Here is a 6,715-nt window from a genome sequence, read left to right on the forward strand (position 1 = left end):
TTGACTGGTAAATTTCCTCAGTCCGTTCGATACCGTATCTTACGTTTGTGAAGGCACTAATACAGGCATGATAACCGACTAAAGCAGAAATGTTTGTTTCGTAAACTAGGTATTTGACTGGCTAATATCCTCAGTCTGTGCGATACCGTATCTTACGTTTGTGAAGTAACTACTACAGGCATGATGACCGACTAAATCATGGCTGTTTGTTTTGTAAACTGGGTATTTGACTGGTAAATTTCCTCAGTCCGTTCGATACCGTATCTTACGTTAGTGAAGGCACTAATACAGGCATGAAAGCCGACTAAAGCAGGGATGTTTGTTTTGTAAACTGGGTATTTGACTGGCTAATATCCTCAGTCTGTTCGATACCGTATCTTACTTTTGTGAAGTAACTGGCACAAACGTAATGGTTGCTTTTATTACAGTTTGTGCCAAACTGTAACTAAATCATGGTTGTGATTTAGTACAGGCATGATAACCGACTAAATCAGGGCTGTTTGTTTCGTAAACTGGGTATTTGACTGGCTAATATCCTCAGACCGTCCGATACCGTATTTTAAGTTTTTAGGGTATATAATTCAGGCATGATGACCGACTAAAGCAGGGCTGTTTGTTACGTAAACTGGGTCTTTGACTGGCTAATATCCTCAGTCCGTTCGATACCGTATCTTACGTTTGTGAAGTAACTAATACAGGCATGATAACCGACTAAAGCAGGGTAATTTGTTTCGTAATCTGGGTATTTGACTGGCTAATATCTTTAGTCCGTCCGATACCGTATCTTACGTTAATAAGGTAACTAATACAGACATGATAACCGACTAAAGCAGGGCTGTTTGTTTCGTAAACTAAGTATTTGACTGGCTAATATCCTCAACCGTTCGATACCGTATCTTACGTTTGTGAAGTAACTAATACAGGCATGATAACCGACTAAAGCAGGGTAATTTGTTTCGTAATCTGGGTATTTGACTGGCTAATATCTTTAGTCCGTCCGATACCGTATCTTACGTTAATAAGGTAACTAATACAGGCATGATAACCGACTAAAGCAGGGCTGTTTGTTTCGTAAACTAAGTATTTGACTGGCTAATATCCTCAACCGTTCGATACCGTATCTTACGTTTGTGAAGTAACTAATACAGACATGATAACCGACTAAAGCAGGGCTGTTTGTTTCGTAAACTGGGTATTTGACTGGCTAATATCCTCAACCGTTCGATACCGTATCTTACGTTTGTGAAGTAACTAATACAGGCATGATAACCGTCTAAAGCAGGGTAATTTGTTTCGTAATCTGGGTATTTGACTGGCTAATATCTTTAGTCCGTCCGATACCGTATCTTACGTTAATAAGGTACCTAATACAGGCATGATAACCGACTAAAGCAGGGCTGTTTGTTTCGTAAACTAAGTATTTGACTGGCCAATTTCCTCAGTCCCTTCGATACCGTATCTTACGTTAGTGAAGTCACTAATGCAGGCATGATAACCGATTAAAGCAGGGCTGTTTGTTTCGTAAAACTGGGTATTTGACTGGCTAATATGCTCAGACCGTCCGATACCGTATTTTAAGTTTTTAGGGTATATAATTCAGGCATGATGACCGACTAAAGCAGGGCTGTTTGTTTCGTAAACTGGGTCTTTGACTGGCTAATATCCTCAGTCCGTTCGATACCGTATCTTACGTTTGTGAAGTAACTAATACAGGCATGATATCCGACTAAAGCAGGGTAATTTGTTTCGTAATCTGGGTATTTGACTGGCTAATATCTTTAGTCCATCCGATACCGTATCTTACGTTAATAAGGTAACTAATACAGGCATGATAACCGACTAAAGCAGGGCTGTTTGTTTCGTAAACTAAGTATTTGACTGGCTAATATCTTCAGACCGTCCGATACCGTATCTTACGTTTTTAGGGTAAATAATTCAGGCATGATGACCGACTAAAGCAGGGCTGTTTGTTTCGTAAACTAAGTATTTGACTGGCCAATTTCCTCAGTCCCTTCGATACCGTATCTTACGTTAGTGAAGTCACTAATGCAGGCATGATAACCGAATAAAGCGGGGCTGTTTGTTTCGTAAACTGGGCATTTGACTGGCTAATATCCTCAGTCCGATCGATACCGTATCTTACTTTTGTGGAGTAACTAATACAAGCATGATAATCAACTAAAGCAGGGCTGTTTGTTTCGTAAACTTTCGTAACCTGGGTATTTGACTGGCTAATATCTTTAGTCTGTCCGATACCGTATCTTACGTTAATAAGGTAACTAATACAGGCATGATAACCGACTAAAGCAGGGCTGTTTGTTTCGTAAACTGGGTATTTGACTGGCTAATATCTTCAGACCGTCCGATACCGTATCTTACGTTTTTAGGGTAAATAATTCAGGCATGATGACCGACTAAAGCAGGGCTGTTTGTTTCTTTGTAAACTAAGTATTTGACTGGCCAATTTCCTCAGTCCCTTCCGATACCGTATCTTAACGTTTTTAGGGTAAATAATTCAGGCATGATGACCGACTAAAGCAGGGCTGTTTGTTTCGTAAACTAAGTATTTGACTGGCTAATATCTTCAGTCCGTCCGATACCGTATCTTACGTTTGTAGGGTAACTAATTCAGGCATGATGACCGACTAAAGCAGGGCTGTTTGTTTTGTAAACTGGGTATTTGACTGCCTAATATCTTTAGTCCATCCGGTACCGTATCTTAAGTTAGTGAAGTAACTACTACAGGCATGATGACCGACTAAAGCATGGCTGTTTGTTTTCTAAACTGGGTATTTGACTGGTAAATTTCCTCAGTCCGTTTGATACCGTATCTTACGTTTGTGAAGGCACTAATACAGGCATGATAACCGACTAAAGCAGATATGTTTTTTTCGTAAACTGGGTATTTGACTGGCTAATATCCTCAGTCTGTGCGATACCGTATCTTACGTTTGTGAAGTAACTACTACAGGCATGATAACCGACTAAAGCATGGCTGTTTGTTTTGTAAACTGGGTATTTGACTGGTAAATTTCCTCTGTCCGTTTGATACCGTATATTTTATGAGAGATTATTAAATTTTAATCCTCTCCAAGGGTTGGGGTGGCTGCTTTCGTTGCGATCCTTCAATAATTACAGTATTGAAATATTACAATATCGATTACATTCGCATTCCCCTTGGTGGGTCTGCATGCAGTTCACAAAGCATGCACGGTCATTCTACTGAGCAACGATTTAGGTAATCGATAATTTATTTCCATTTAATGTCCTGTGTTCAAACTAATTTTTTGTAAAGATGAAAGCGAAAGAAATTGGATTTGTTAGTTAAAATGTTTTTAATCTATTGAGGTTTTGCCAAAATGATTATTATTTTGTTATGAAACATTTTTCATTTCAAGAGAAATATTTGAAGAATATTTTTTTATACTAGCGTGATAAAGTTTAAATCCCAATTGTTGAAGCCAGCCATCAATTTCTACAACAAGGCATTTTTGTGGCCCACACTCTCCTGAACCGGCGGAAATTAAACACAACCCCCTTGATATTGAGTTACCCACACAACGGAGAACAGAAATATACGACCGACACCGCGCTTACGATGGCTTATATCTTAGGATGGTTTATAGGTTGTCAGCTGTTTAAACAAACTCGAGGCTTGCAACCTGTTCGGCGACTGGTTGATAGCCAGCCAACGGCTAGAATGGAGAGTTTGGACTACCCGGACATGAGGGATAACTACTGCACCACGAACTGTAATCATCTCACCAAAACGGACATTGTGGGAGATATAAAAAAATGCAGGAATCCAATAAGTATTAAAATAATTTAAAATATACTAGTAAGCAGTACAATCAAATGTTTTAAGTAACACTTTATAAACTTACAATGAGAAAAGTGATTGATCATTCAGTAATAATCAGCAATAATCTAGTAATTAGAATTAAAAAATGCACGAAACCAATAAGTATTAAAATAAATGAAAGTACACACTAGTGAACAGTACAATTTAAGGTTTAACATCACACTTTCTAAACTCACAATGAGATAAGTGATTGATCATTCAGTAATAATCAGCAATAACTTAGTAATTACAATTAAATAATGCACGAAACCAATAAGTATTAAAACAAATGAAAGTACACTAGTGAACAGTACAATGAGTTCAACGTCACACTTTCTAAACTCACAATGAGAAAAGAGAGCTAAAAAACTAGTAAAAATTAGCAATACTCCAGTAATTTCAATAATTAAAAAAATGCAGGAAACTATTAAGTGTGAAATAAATTTAAAATATAGTAGTAAACAGTACAATCAAATGTTCAACGTTGAACTTTCCAATCCAACAATGTGAAAAGAGAGGGATAATCCAGTAATATTTACAATCATTCCAGTAATTACATTAAATAAATTCACGAAACTAATTATTACTAAAAAGATTGAAAATACACTAGTGAGCAGTACAATTTAAGGTTCAACTCGCATTTCCAAACTCGCAATGAGAAAGAGAGCGATTATCCAGTACTAATCAGCAATAATCCAGTAATTACAAAAAGCAAACAATGCAGGAATTCAATAAGTATTAAAATAATTGAAAATACACTAGTGAACAGTAAAATTAAAGGTTTAATGTCACACTTTCCAAACTCACAATGAAAGAAGAGAGTGATAATCCATGAATAATCAGAAAAATCCAGTAAATGCAATTAAATAAATTGCAGGAACCCATTAAGTTTCAAACGTAAGTGACAATACATTAGTGAACAGTACAATCAAAGGTTTAACGTCGCACTTTAGAAACTCTCAATGAGAAAAGAGAGAGATAATCTAGTAACAATAAGCAATAATTCAGTAATTACAATAATCAAAAAATGCAAGAAACCAACAAGTATTAAAATAAATGAAATTACACTAGTAAACAGTACAATCAAATGTTCTAGTTAACACTTTCTAAACTCACAATGAGAAAAGAGATGGATAATTCAGTAATAATCAGCAATAATCAAGTAGCTGCAATAATAAAAAAATGCAGGAAACTAATAATTATCTAATAAATTAAAAATACACTAGTGAAAAATACAATCAAATTTTTAACGTCACACTTTTATAAGTCACAATGAAAAAGAGAGTGATAATCCGGGAATAATCAGCAATAATCCAGTAATTACAACAACAAAATTGCAGGAAACCATTAAGTTTCAAAAGTAATTGAAAATACATTAGTGAACAGTACAATCAAAGGTTCAAAATAATCTAAGATTCATTAGTGAATCTGGATTATATTCTCTAATGTTGACATCAAAAATGAAGATAGCAGAATTATTTAAAGACTGGGTTTTAGAAGAAGTTTTGCCAAGTATTGATAGAATCTCGTCTTATTTATAAAATATCTAAATTACACGATGAAAATGTTAATAAATGTTATACAACTCTCGAATTGTGATATTTTGTTTGTAAATATTTTTGTAAATTATAGAAAATTTGAATACTTCTTCCACATTCACATTCAACAGGTATATAAAAGATTTCTCTCATACATTCTTTACAATATGCTTGTTTGTATCCTTAATATAATGGCGATTATGAAATTCTGAAATATCTTTAACATTCTTGCATCTATGAAATTCCTCCTCTTCTAAAGTTAATTTTTCCATTTTATCGTTTAATTCTTTATGATATTTATTATGAAAATCTTTACACTTATAGTCAAATCCATCTTTGGTTATCATTTTTTTATAAAATTCTTCAAGACCTTTAAATTTTTGACACTTTGTACATTTCTTTTGAGACTCCAATTATATAGAAAAAATTATAGCTTTGACTTTCTCAATTAATATTTATAGAAATTTCCGGTTATTTCTTTATCATTTATACGTCAAAGTATCCAAGATTATTTAATTCATCTAATATATTAGATTTCGCTTCATTTTTATAGCTATACGGTACTGTTTCGATCTTATTTTCTAGGACAACTTTCTCTTATAATCTTTCGAGCTCAGTGCTAGTTTGTTGATTGTTATCGTATACAATTCATGTTTGTAACTTTTATTTTTTACAGTCATCTCACGAAATTCTTCCTTATTTTCGAAAAAAACATCTCTTTAAATTATCGATATTTATTGATTTATTTACAAAGCTTCTCTTAATTCCTTTACACCTAACTGGATTTATGTCTAGATATTTGTACGAGTACATTTTCGATCTCAATCCACAAAATTCTTGTTTTTGCTAGTGAAGCATTATGATCTTTTGGATAATCACTCGTATCAAACTCATCTATATTTTCTTTAATACTGTTATAAGGATCTCGTTTCATTTCTAGGAAGTAACTGTCTGTATCCATATAACACAGATTCAAATCTGGATAATATTTCTTAAGTTTATCGTAATAAAACTCGTACATTAGTAATTTTGATAGGTCAAGAACTGAAAATCCTATGTAGATCGGTTTGTTAAATTTTACTTTATGTTTGTACATATGACTCGCTATACAGTTATCGTCAAAGATATTAAAGCATTTGAAATTTGTTTTCTTGGCTTGTTTAATTGAAAATTCTTCATTTCCAAGTTTAATATCGGATCTATTTCGCACTTTTTCCAAAAACTGAGTTATTGATTAACTTGTAAAGGTCCTTTTCAGTCACTTGTAGCTTTGGTTCTCATATTTGTATTAAAATCAATGCATTCTTTCATAAAAGGCTTCTGGTCAAATGCAATA

This window comes from Homalodisca vitripennis, chromosome X (assembly GCF_021130785.1).
Source record: "Homalodisca vitripennis isolate AUS2020 chromosome X, UT_GWSS_2.1, whole genome shotgun sequence".
In the NCBI taxonomy this organism is placed as follows: Eukaryota; Metazoa; Arthropoda; class Insecta; order Hemiptera; family Cicadellidae; genus Homalodisca; species Homalodisca vitripennis.